This window comes from Danio rerio, chromosome 7, assembly GCF_052040795.2.
Source record: "Danio rerio strain M-AB ecotype USA chromosome 7, GRCz13ab, whole genome shotgun sequence".
In the NCBI taxonomy this organism is placed as follows: Eukaryota; Metazoa; Chordata; class Actinopteri; order Cypriniformes; family Danionidae; genus Danio; species Danio rerio.
This window is the reverse complement of record NC_141027.1, coordinates 874,821-888,744: the sequence shown is the minus strand read 5'-3', so window position 1 is coordinate 888,744 and position 13,924 is coordinate 874,821. Positions and strand designations below refer to the sequence as shown.

Genomic DNA, 13,924 nt, shown 5'->3' with positions numbered 1-13,924 from the left:
ACTGATTTCACAGCTCCAGACTCTTGCTCATCATGGCTCATTAGTGCCTGATTTAGATTCTCCATGTAAAATCTACTATTCTAACCGCTAAAACTCACTGAATTCTTTTAGATATACTCTACAACACTAAATGCCATTTTCACAATATAATGCCAAACATACAAGACAATTAACTACGAAAGACAAAGACTAGATGACCTTTTCAAACCATTGTTTAGCAAGGCCTTATTATAAATATAATGTCACTAACTTTATCCTTCAACTCATCTTCTGAAACTCATCATAAATTATAGAATTAAACACCTATTCCCCAATGAAAATAGTTTCATGTTTTGTATTTAACTGTGCACCATTACCTTATTTAGTATGCAAAAATTCATGAATATGCTAATTAGTCCCTGCACCAGCATAACCTGCCCCACTTTTACTCAGTTAGCGCTGTATTAAATGTTTTACAGCGGTGATCTCAGATTAATGTTTATTGCTACTTCAATCACTGCGGCTTTGAGAGTGAATCTATAATTCATATTATATAAATCTAGAATGCACACACAGATCACTCCTCTTAGTTCGTCACAATCTCACGTTGTACTGTTCTGCTATAATCAATGGAGCTCTTCAGATTGCAGAGTGGATTTTATTTACCGTGCATTGTGTCTATGCTTTGTAGGATATAATGAGAGGATATTATCAGCCTTTGGCTCGATTATTTCTCATCGTATCTCCGACAGCTAACTAAGAGAAATCATCATCCTTCAATAGAAATACCAGCAAATGCACTTACAGATGAAGACTGTGTTATTTGCTCTCCTCTACAATGTTATGCTTTCAAATAAGTGTAGTTTAACAGATACCATAACACATTTTCACGATAATAACAGTTTTAATCAATGATTTTGCTTGTCATTGCCATGATGACAGTGCATAACATTTTACTATTTCTGTTAATAATATCATTGTTATTCTGTCAGATACTAGTATTCAGCTGAAAGTGCCATTTAAAGGCTTAACTAGGTTAATTAGGCAAGTCACTAAACAACAGTGGTTTGTTCTGAAGACCTGAAAAAGTAATTTCTTAAAAGTTTTGACTTCTTTAAAATAATATATTTAATTCCAGCCAAACTAAAAGAAATAAGACTTTCTCCAGATGGAAAATATAGTAGGTAATACTGTGAGAAATGTGTCCATGTATTTATTTAATTAAACCCCAGTCTAGACAATATCAAAGTATTTATTATAGTTTAATATATAAATCACACACTAATGGAGAAGAGCGGTGGTCTGATGAGTGATAATAATAGGACTAAAGTATGATTATGCTGATGAGAAGGTTCTGAAATGTGCCGTTTCACTTCAACAGAGGTGAGCATTTCTAAATCAAGACTTAATGAATCTACAGAGATATTAAAATGTATCTGCACCCAAAACTATAGAATTTAAATCTTTGTAAAGTCAGTGCGGTGCTCTGGAGGCCTATATACAGTAGCCAATATAACTTTAGATTGAGATATATTGTCTATATTGTACACTGAATATATAAAGCACTATTATAAAGGAATTGGATCTGAAACCAGATGGCTGACTAATGCTGCGTTCACATCAGACGCGGAACGCGCGTCAAGCGCAAGTGATTTACATGTTAAGTCAATGCAAACGCGCGAATATACATCCTGTGGCGCGATACGCGCGAATGACGTGAATTGCGCAAATGGCGTGGTGCGAATATCACGATACGCGTGAATGGCGCGGAGCGAATTCAGTATTTTGCGCGTTTGCCGCTCTTATCAATGTCGAATCTCTCGAGTTCGAAAATCTGAACTTCAGCGGACATTCGCGCCGCATTATTCAATCAGAAGCTTGCTCTTGTGGGAGCGTGATTGTGACGTAGAACCTGTTGATGGTGTCCTGGGGGAAATCCTCCAGGCGACACCGACAACAGTTCATCAAACTGGGCTTGGCTCAGTCAGAAGCACCGCTGAATATCTCTGTCTTCCAGGTTCAGTTTCTGGAGGAGTTTATGAGCTCACAGAGCTGGATGCACCTCTGAAAGAATGCAGTGGACTCAGACACGATCCTAAACGTATTGACGCTGTTTTTCAGTCTCCATAAAGCACATTAACACTGTTATTTTCTTAATGAAATCCATGTTAGCCATTTAGCTATGAAGTTAGAGTCACTGGGCAGACAGAAGCCCTGCCCATCACGCGAATCCCTGTCTGTTTTGAAGTGAATTTGACACGCGATTGAAACGGATTTGACGCGCGAATGAAGCAAGTAAACTCAAATGTTCACGCAGCTATTTACGCGCGAATAGTGCGATTTATCCGTGCGTTCCGCATCTGGTGTGAACACAGTATGACACTGATGGTATTACTATATATTGTAGCAACGCCTCCACCTTTAACTTTTAAACTAGCCTCATGTTTAAAATAATATCCTTAAGTGGCAGACTCATGTAAGTCTTCTGACTGATCTGAGAACGCCAAAGCTTAGAATTAGTCTGGTTATCATGGGTTAGTTAACCAATATAACTGCTCTCAGATGAAGATATTCCCGCAAAAGAGCCACAAAGAGCATCATCACTACAAGACTCACCAACACAAATAACAGATCCGCATGAAGAAACACTCTGTTCCTGATGAACACAGGAGAAGCTCCTCACTCTCACACTGTGGAATAAAAGCGCCGGAGGGTTGGTTAGTTAGCTGGTTCACCTTGACCTGCCAAAGCCGAGAGATATTCTCGCTTTTCATCTGAACATGTTTTATTTGAGCAAAAGAAGAATTACAAGAGACAAACATCAGCTATAAATACCTTGGTGTTGAATATAAAGGTGTAAATGTGCAGTAAAGAGTCGTGAGCGTGTAGGAGGATCAAGCAGAAGTGGCTCATTAAACACTGTTGATGAATATTAATCTGACACCGTTAGTGCAGATCTGGAGAATCTGACCGGCTGAGGTGTGAAACGCAGATCTGGAGGAGCACCAGACCGCTCTGAAGCTGCAGCTCACCTGCGTCCCGTCGCTACTGAAGCCACACACACACACACACATGGCACAGGAGTCTAACATGATTACACACTCCGATCTGAAGTGCCTTCCCCTTCCATTACACGCTCCGGCAGGACGGCACGAGGCCCACAGCGAAACACGCTTATCAGAGAGTCCTGAAACCCATACACACACACACACTTCACTATAGCTGTCAGCTCACACACACTTCACTACAGTGGTCAGCTGACGCACATCAGCTCTAACCAGAGCCGTCAGCGCATTCAGAGTCAACATTAACAGCGTTACAATGTAAAAACAGCACATCATTAGCTGTGTTTCCATCCAGAGACACACAAAAACTGGATAAATTGCATCAAATATTTATGGATAAAGCAGTGTGTCCATCCAATGAAGCATAGGGAACACTGTCTTCAAATATCAGTCGGAGAAGTGCACTGGTGGGATTCTACACTGTGCTGTTTGTTCGCCTCTAATAAATGAGCTGCGCCTCAGAAGACCAAGACCGAATGCAATGAACGCTGTGGCTTCTGGAGGCATGAGACGGGAGTACAGACAGACGCTCAAGACAGTTCTGGAGGGAATAATAACAGAAGAAGAAGAATACTGAAGCACTGTGATGCAGACTGACGGAGGACTGAAGCCTTCACAATCAGCACAACAACATTTCACATCTGCACCAATGGAGAGCTGCAGACCAACATTGATGATGCAAACACACACACACACACCTACACATACACACACACACACACACACATACACACACACATTTATATCTGTCAAATCATCTGAGAGAGACCACAGTCCTGCAGAGTAGACACTGCTGAAGCCCAGAGTTTACTCACTACAGCTGTTTTTACTGCAGGTTATGTGCATTGTTTTCTTAGTTGATCCTACTCAATTGCACATTATCAACTGTTTATGTGATACTCCATAATGCACTTAAAAAATAGGTGGATGGAAACACAGCTGTTTACTTCTGTCTCTCGCTCTTCACAGCAAACAGAACTCATTAATGGAGCAGCCGGAAATAAATGATGATTTCCCAGAAATTAACCTTCAGGATCCCTTCATTTACTAATCACGCACTTGAAACGCCTCTCATTTATGAGGCCGTTTGAAGAAACATCAACAATGGTGACTATTTGTTTTTCCTCATTAAATGTGTTGCTTAAAATAGACTGATGAAGCCGCTCATTAATCCAGCAGTGCCACACTCTGAATATCTGCGTCAGGAACACATTACGCCTCTGTTTATTAGCACTGTTAGTTCAGTTAACCATCACTGCTGCTCATGATGCCCTGATCATACCTCTTCATCTCTGGAGCAGCTTGAGGAATATTAGAGAGAACAGCCTAGAGCAATACATTAGAAACCACTTCACCTGATCACAGCACTGTTCTGCCCTCACATGATGTGCACGACATCGCAGCTCTATAATCACATTTGTGTTTCAGATATGTTGATTTATCATTCAGTCCTACTAGCAAACACGTAGAAACACTCTAGAAATTGCACAACAACTACCTAAAATAATACTAGAGATGTTTTGCTCCCTCTACAGATGCGCTGTAACATTGCGGGGCATAATCAGGTGGATGGGGAACACCCGAGTCTAAGTGTGCCGCTCTTTTATCAGCATCCTGACACTGTTTGAGACAGACTCTTTTCCCAATGCTAAGGGTTGGACGGAGACCAGCGGTGTGCGAGTTGGCGAGGCGTTTTGCCTAATGTTTGGTCACAGTGGGCTTAAAAAAACTTTTGAAACGTGACTTTTGGCTTCCCCCTCTTATTTTTCTTGTTTTGCCTCGAGGGAGTAACAGATGTCCAGATCCGATCACGTGATGGTAAATCAGGCCCTATCACATGGTTTTTAGACTAGATTGTAATCAAACGTTACCTCCCAATCAGGACTCGAATATAGATCAGGGCTCTGGATTGTGCAACCAAATTTCTTAATGGTGCGACTAAAATCATTCAGAATCATTCATTCACACTGGTGCAACCAGCTATTTGATGGTAAAAAATAAATGCATATTTAAGTCTCTGCGACAGTGGTTTAACATTCAAAAATATAATATTTCGATAAGTTTTGTTATTGGATTATTCATAATGATATGATCTTGCTTTTGGTTATATCGATATCAGCTCTGATCTCTCACGAGCGTCCTCGCTCACCAGCAGCGGTTGGCATGCGCTGCATAAAGGCACTACAGAGCCCCATCTCCTTATCCAATTCATGTTTATTTATATAGCACTTTTACAATGTAAATTGTCTCAAAGCATACATAGTTCTAGTAAAGTCCAGTGTTCAGAGCTGAAGTTCAGTTCAGTGTGCTTTAATCTTCACTGCTGAGAGTCCAAACACTGAAGAGCAGATCCATCCATGCACAGCTCCACAAGACCCAAACCAAGCAGGACAGTGGTGACAGTGGCAAGGAAAAAACTTCCCCAATTGACTGTCTTTTAATTATCTTTTAATTTAAAAATCTCTCAAATGAACATAAGCTATAAGATAACATAATCTCCCTCAGAGATTTTGGAGTTCAATAACATGGTGTGCAGTAGGGTTGGGCGATGTTGACCAATTTGGCGTCGTACAATGTCTAATATAAAACACCGCGATGGACGATGGCATCCTCTTCATAGGTGGGGGTGGTGGTTGTTAAATATCAATTAATTCATACTGAATTAATTATTTGTAGCCTTCCGTTTTCACTACCTGACCCACATCGTCTTTGCTTTACCCAAAACCAAAACATAAATATATAAAGTTACAAAAAAATCCTGTCAATCACTTTTTTCCACAGGACTCTGGCATGAATAGGAGTGTGTGTGTGTGTGTGTGTGTGTGTTTGTGTGTTTCCCAGAGATGGGTTGTGGCTGGAAGGGCATCCGCTGCATGAAAATGTGCTGGATAAGTTAGCAGTTCATTCCGCTGTGGCGACCCCGGATTAAAAAAGGGACTAAGCCGACAAGAAAATGAATGAATGCTTGCCCCGCCTTTGTGCTTTTCTTATTGGTCCACTGCTCTAGAACTGAACGCGAATGATTGGTTAATATCAGCTGTCAATCACTCAGTCAATGCCTTCTGCCTTCAGATGACAGGAGCTACAACCGTGAAAATGTGAAGCGCGTGATGGGTTTGCAGGTAACGGCGTTTGCCACTGAATCTACACATGTTAAGTGTGAGAGGTGCTGTATAATCCTTCATTTAATCCTCACCATGCTGTCAGCTATATTTATCATTTAACACAGCTCATGAAAAGACCGTTATTGCTATTAAGATGACTTGCAAATAATAAGTCTAGCATCAATATAAATGTGGGGCGAGGCGATGGATCGCGATGCCGGCTCAGCATCTTGAAGTTTATCGGCCATCGGCGATGGACGTTGGCATCGTTTATCGGCCCAACACTAGTGTGCCTTTTAAATACCTTTTAAGGACCTTAATTTTCACATAACTAATTTATCAACTTTCAATACTTTTCAAGACCCCGCAGACACCCAGTTTTAAGTTGGGCTGTTTGTTTATATATTAGATTTTTTACATATTTACTGCTGCACTTTGTTAACACATCAGTTGCTGAATGCTAAAATAAGGTGAATTAAACAAAACTATAGGGAATATCCTGGATCTGTTTCTTCACTATCAAAGGCAAAAAAAAAAAAAAAAAAAAAAAAAAAAAACAGATCGGGACATCTTTATACAATACCCAAGCAACTGCACAGCAAAACTTTAGCAACCACCTAGAACACTATAGCAATTGCACAGTATCTACATAAAATAATCTAGCAACTGCACAACACCCTAGCAACCACCTAAAACACCCTAGCAACCCAAAAAGCATGTACATAAAGTAATCTAGCAATTGCACAACACACTAGCAACCACCTAGAACACCCTAGCAACTCCACAGCGTCTGCATAAAATTATCTAGCAACTGCACAACCCCCTAGCAACCACCTAGAACACCCTAGCAACTCCACAGCGTCTACATAAAATAATCTAGCAACTGCAAAACACCCTAGCAACCACCTAGAACACCCTAGCAACGCCACAGCGTCTATATAAAATAATCTAGCAAATGCACAACACCCCAGCAACCACCTAGAACACCCTAGCAACCCAAAAAGCATGTACATAAAGTAATCTAGCAATTGCACAACACCCTAGCAACCACCTAGAACACCCTAACAACTCCACAGCGCCTACATAAAATAATCTAGCAACTGCACAACACCCTAGCAACCACCTAGAATACCCTAGCAACGCCACAGCATGTACATAAAGTAATCTAGCAATTGCACAACAACCTAGCAACCACCTAGAACACCCTAGCAACGCCACAGCATGTACATAAAGTAATCTAGCAATTGCACAACAACCTAGCAACCACCTAGAATGCCCTAGAAACCTCACAGCAACACTTACAACCGCACAGCAACCCCCAGCATCCGGCCAGTGTACAGAGGCAGCTCTTCGGGTCTGTTTTCAGTGGGCTGTGCTGTGGAACTGCTGCTCTTCTGTCTGGATGTTAATTTAAGGCTCATAGTAAGCTCTTCACGACTCATTCCACATGATCTGCTCCCCTTCAGCACATCTCTGTCTCTCCGCTCATCTTTAATTGTCCAGCTCTCCTCTTTCCAAACATCACAGCGGCAGAAGAAAAACTCTTCAGTCTTCAGAGGAGCAGACGTGTGGATTCTTCAGTGCACATCACCGCTGAGTTTCATCTCAGTGATTAATCAAATCAGCTCGAGGAGATTAAAAACACAATTAATTCAGCATTCGTCAATATTCAGTGTGCTCAGACTCTTTCTTACGGGTGCTAATGAACAGCATGGATTCTCCTAGCACCTATTTTATAGATAATTAATTACACCAACATCCAAAACAGGAAAACAGAGTCTGCACAAAATGAAGCCGGCTTTTAGGACTGCCATTCTTCATCATGACGTTACTTTATATTAGTTTACCATCACTGCAATGCAAAACATACACCTAACAACTGCACTGCAACATTAGTAACCTTTCAGTGCAAATCTTCAGCTAAAGGTGTGTGTGTGTGTGTGTGTGTGATGAGTCCAGCGCTGCTATAGTCACGTCTCACTCCGTTTGTGGGAAAAACAGCACAATATCAGACTGAACGCCGATACGCAATTAGCAGCGCGCGTCTCTGCTGAATAAACACAATCAATGGAGTTAAGAGGCTTACAGCGGCTCTGTTAACACCAACAGATCAACACATCACTGATACACACACACACCAGTTACCTTACAGTTACAGCAGAGACAGGTGACTGGATATTGCACAAGGACACACACACACTCTTTCTGTGTGTGTGTGATTTCGAGAAAGAGAGATGTCACACACACTTTCAGCTTAAACGAAAGTAGCCGTTCTCAAGGGAAAGAGATAAAACACAGAGAGTGTGATGATAGAGCGACGGTGAAAGAGTAAAAGCAGATTAACACATCAAAGACAGAGAGAGAAGGACAATCTGATCAGTCTGATTTACAGAGTCAACTCACACTTCTGATTCACTGATTCTTCTGTAGCATTTCTCAAGTCAAATGCCACGATAAATCTGTCCATTCAGGTGAGTCAATTCAAAGTGATCTGACTCAATAGAAAGGATCAAGTTGGATGAATCAATTTTACAAAGTTGATTCAAATAGAAACTGTTCATTCAAGTGAATCAATTTTAAATGATCTGATTCAAATGATCTGATTCAAATAGAGACTGTTCATTCAGGTGAATCAATTTAAGATGATCTGATTCAAATAGAAACTGTTCATTCAGGTGAATTAATTTAAGATGATCTGATTCAAATAGAAACTGTTCATTCAGGTGAATCAATTTAAAATGATCTGATTCAAATAGAAACTATTCATTCAGGTGAATCAATTTAAGATGATCTGATTCAAATAGAAACTGTTCATTCAGGTGAATTAATTTAAGATGATCTGATTCAAATAGAAACTGTTCATTCAGGTGAATCAATTTAAAATGATCTGATTCAAATAGAAACTATTCATTCAGGTGAATCAATTTAAGATGATCTGATTCAAATAGAAACTGTTCATTCAGGTGAATCAATTTAAGATGGTCTGATTCAAATAGAAACGGTTCATTCAGGTGAATCAATTTAAAATGATCTCATTACAATAGAAACGGTTCATTCAGGTAAATCAATTTAAATAGATTTTAACTAAAATGATCGCCACCATCACATCACTTCCAATCTAAAAGTACATTAAAGAATATTGGAGAAAATCTTGGCTTGAGTCCCAAAACTAATTTTGAATGTCAAAAAAACTCTTTAAGTATGACTTTAAGCATTTTGAATTGCAGTGACACAAGCCATGTCCTCATAAACCACCTCAATGTTAAAATACCCAGGTCACATCCATGACTTATACACATTTATGTCGTTGTAAACCAGCACACACACACACAAACATAGGGTGCATTGAAGCGTGGTCAGTCCAGAGATCGAGATGTGTGTGTGTGTGTGTGTCCTTCATCAGAGCTGTGTGTGCTGTTAGTGTTGTCTGTGAGCTAGAAACAGGCAGATGGTGTGTGTGCTCTCCAACTTTTGATTACAGTCGAGTGCTAACAGAGCACTAAACAAATGTCTCTGTTTCAGATCACTCCTCACGGACCAACCAGCAGATGCAGAAATCAGCCTGCGTAACACACACGCACGTATAAAAGAATAGAAACTGTTCATTCCGGTGAATCAATTTTAAACGAAAAATAGATGAAAGAAAAAGTTTTTCTCAGTGATGGCTTGCGGCTTGCAGGGCATCCGCTCCGTAAAAAATATGCTGGATAAGTTGGCAGTTCATTCCACTGTGGCAACCCCAGATTAATAAAGGAACTAAGCTGAAAAGAAAATAAATGAATGAATGAATGAAAAAAAGTTAACGATGAACTATAATGCATTAAATATGATCCTAAAGAGCGTTTTGCATTTATGAATTGTATTGTTTCCTATAGTTATTCTATTGTTATGCACTGAGTTAACAGATTACTCCTGAATTCCGACACTGCTGTTTGCTGTAATGGCTGGACTCAGTTGAGGTTGTTATATAAACCTCCCTCTGATGGTGGAAGCGGTGTCCAGGTGTGTTTGAGTAGCTGACCGCTGTAATCTCAGGTAAAACTCAAACGATAACCTCTCTCTTTGAAGATCTGAAACCAGCAGTGACCTCCTGAATGTCAAGCAGCGTCCAGTGCATCTGAAACAGAACTGTACTGAATTATACATTCACTCTGCCAGAGATTCTGCCTGATGAACATGATCACTGCGGCAGTATGATGAGGAGCTATGAATACAGGCGAGGCCTTCATCTATCAAACACACTAGCTACAGTCAATGTCCAATGACAGCCACACTCAGACTACAGTCAAACTCGGACTACAGCCACACTCAGACTAGTCAAATTCAAACTACAGTTGCACTCTGATCAGTCACACTCAGACTAGTGAAATTCAGACCACATTCACACTCAGAAAACAACAGTCACACCCAAACTAGTAAAACTCAGACTACAGCCACACTTAGACTACAGTCACACTCCGACTACAGTCACACTCTGACTACATTCATACTTAGACTACAGTCATACTCAGACTAAAGCCACATTCAGACTACATTCATACTCAGACTACAGTCATACTCAGACTACAGTCATACTCAGACTACATTCATACTCAGACTACAGTCATACTCAGACTACAGTCACACTCAGACTACAGTCACACTCTTACTACATTAATACTCAGACTACAGTTATACTCAGACTAAAGCCACACTCAGACTACATTCATACTCTGACTACATTTATTTTCAGACTACAGTCATACTCAGACTACAGTCACACTCTGAGTACATTAACACTCAGACTACAGTTATACTCAGACTAAAGCCACACTCAGACTACATTCATACTCTGACTACATTTATACTCAGACTACAGTCATACTCAGACTACAGTCACACTCTGACTACAGTCATACTCAGACTACAGTCAAACTCAGACTAAAGCCACACTCAGACTACATTCATACATACTCAGACTAGTCATACTCAGACTACAGTCATACTCAGACTACAGTCACACTCAGACTACATTCATACTCAGACTACAGACTACAGTCATACTCAGACTAAAGCCACACTCAGACTAGTCAAATTCAGACAACGGTCACACTCTGACTAGTTACACTCAGACTACAGCCACACTCTGACTACAACCAAACTTTGACTACAGTCAAACTCTGACTAGTAACACTCAGACTACAGTCAAACTCTGACTAGTTACATTCAGACTACAGTCAAACTTTGACTAGTTACACTCAGACTAGTCAAACTCTGATTAATTACATTCAGACTACAGTCAAACTTTGACTAGTTACACTCAGACTACAGTAAAACTCTGACTACTTGCACATAGACTACAGTCAAACTCTGACTAGTTACACTCAGACTACAGCCACATTCTGACTATAACCAAACGTTGTAGTCGGAGTCAAACTCTAAAGCCACACTCAAGACTAGTGAAATTCAGACAGCGGTCACACTCTGACTACAGTTACACTCAAACTACAGCCACACTCTGACTACAACTAAACTTTGACTACAGTCAAACTCTGACTAGTTACACTCAGACTACAGTCAAACTCTGACTAGTTAAACTCAGACTACAGTCAAACTCTACTTACACTCAGACTACAGTCACACTCCGACTATAACCAAACATTGTTGTCGGAGTCAAACTCTGACTAATTACACTCAGACTACAGTCTAACTCTGACTACATTCAAACTCAGACTAGTTACACTCAGACTACAGTCAATCTCTGACTAGTTACACTCAGACTACAGTCAAACTCAGACTACAGTCAAACTCAGACTAGTAACACTCAGACTACAGTCACACTTAGATTAAAGCCACACTCAGACTACAGTCACACTCTGACTACATTCATACTTAGACTACAGTCATACTCAGACTAAAGCCACACTCAGACTACATTCATACTCAGACTACAGTCATACTCAGACTACAGTCACACTCAGACTACAGTCATACTCAGACTACAGTCACACTCAGACTACAGTCACACTGACTACATTAATACTCAGACTACAGTCATACTCAGACTAAAGCCACACTCAGACTACATTCATACTCAGACTACAGTCATACTCAGACTACATTCATACTCAGACTAGTCACACTCAGACTACAGTCACACTCAGACTACAGTCACACTGACTACATTAATACTCAGACTACAGTCATACTCAGACTATAGTCACACTCAGACTACAGTCACACTCTTACTACATTAATACTCAGACTACAGTAATACTCAGACTAAAGCCACACTCAGACTACATTCATACTCTGACTACATTTATACTCAGACTACAGCCACACTCTGACTACAACCAAACTTTGACTACAGTCAAACTCTGACTAGTTACACTCAGACTACAGTCAGACTCAGACTACAGTCAAACTCAGACTAGTAACACTCAGACTACAGTCAAACTCAGACTACAGTCAAACTCAGACTACAGTCAAACTCTGACTAGTTACACTCAGACTACAGCCAAACTCTAACTAGGCAAACTCTGACTACACTTAAAATCAGCCCAGTCAAACTTTAACAAGTAACACTTGACTACAGTCAATACGACTACAGTTTCAATCTGAATACAGTAAACCTCTGAATACAGCCACACTTCAACAACATCCACACTCTGACTAGTCAAACTTTTACTACAGCCAGATTCCCACAATAGCCAAACTCTGACTACACCCACACTCTAATAACAATCAAACATCAACAACCACACTCTAACTAGTCAAACTCTGACTACAGCCAATCTTCCAGCTAAACTAGCCAGTCAGAATCGCTCATCTAAACCACTAGTAATGGCTGACTGCAGCTTTCAGATGATCCGCACCTCCAGCAGAAAAATGATGTGATCTAAAGTTGTACATGATATGACCCCACTGGCAGATATCTGTCCTCGTTTTAGGCCAAAACTCACATAATTTTCATTCTTTATTTTAGAAATCAAAAAAGTTTTTGTGAAAACACATTTTTAGAAATCAGAAATGTTTTGTGGTTTGAGTTTGAATTATCCATAATAACCCGGGTAGTTGGCAGCCATTTTGTTCTTATAAACATCTTACTGCACAAACAACAAACAGAGAACATCTGATCAGTAATCCCCATGCAGATCTGTTCAACATCTCCATCAGTGCTGGCTGGAGGACCATCTGACTAAACGGCACAGATCGCCAGCATCTGCTGAACTGAGACTCTTTATGCCTCACACACACACACACACTCATTCACTCAGCATCATCATCCAGACATCACACTTTATCAATAGACTAACAGCTCAGGCACATGATATTATATACATCAAACATTCTCAACACAAAAATCTGAATTTACCGCATTATTAAACCAGTATAGTATAAGTCAGCATTGTATGATGATTCCATGATCGAGACTCATTAACGCGGAGATGCTTCACAGCTTCATGGAAACCGATTTTCATTTTATTTTTTAGGATTCATAAATGAACCAGAACTGTAATTTCTTTGGCGTCCCACATGACATGAGACAGATTTCAGCAGATGATTAGAGCCGTAAATATTCAGCTGAACTGAACTGAACTGAACTGTGAAAGCGCTCTGTGGGGAAGCGGAGAGAGGTTTTAATGGCGCAGAGATCCTCCATTGATGATGTTTCTCATGTATTACTGCGGTAATGATGATCAAAGCTGCAGGAATACAGGAGCATCAGCATCAAACTCAGGCTGAAGTGTTGACGAGTGAAAGCGCACGCATTCACACCAATCACACACTGAT

The 13,924-nt window shown here is 40.3% G+C and overlaps 2 protein-coding genes and 1 long non-coding RNA gene across 54 annotated transcripts in view; 1 reads left to right on the top strand and 2 right to left on the bottom strand.

Moving 5' to 3' along the window:
• nrxn2b (neurexin 2b) overlaps positions 1–13,924 on the bottom strand; it is a 479,676-nt gene that overhangs the window by 97,874 nt on the left and 367,878 nt on the right. The window lies entirely within an intron of this gene.
• alpk1 (alpha kinase 1) overlaps positions 1–13,924 on the top strand; it is an 859,869-nt gene that overhangs the window by 624,963 nt on the left and 220,982 nt on the right. The gene's annotated exons all lie outside the window — the stretch shown is intronic.
• LOC147835852 (uncharacterized) lies at positions 5,244–13,212 on the bottom strand. The gene is made up of 3 exons (XR_015495385.1): positions 11,446–13,212; positions 7,200–11,384; positions 5,244–6,837 (listed from the first exon to the last, which is right to left on the bottom strand). It is a non-coding gene; the product is annotated as an uncharacterized LOC147835852 (long non-coding RNA).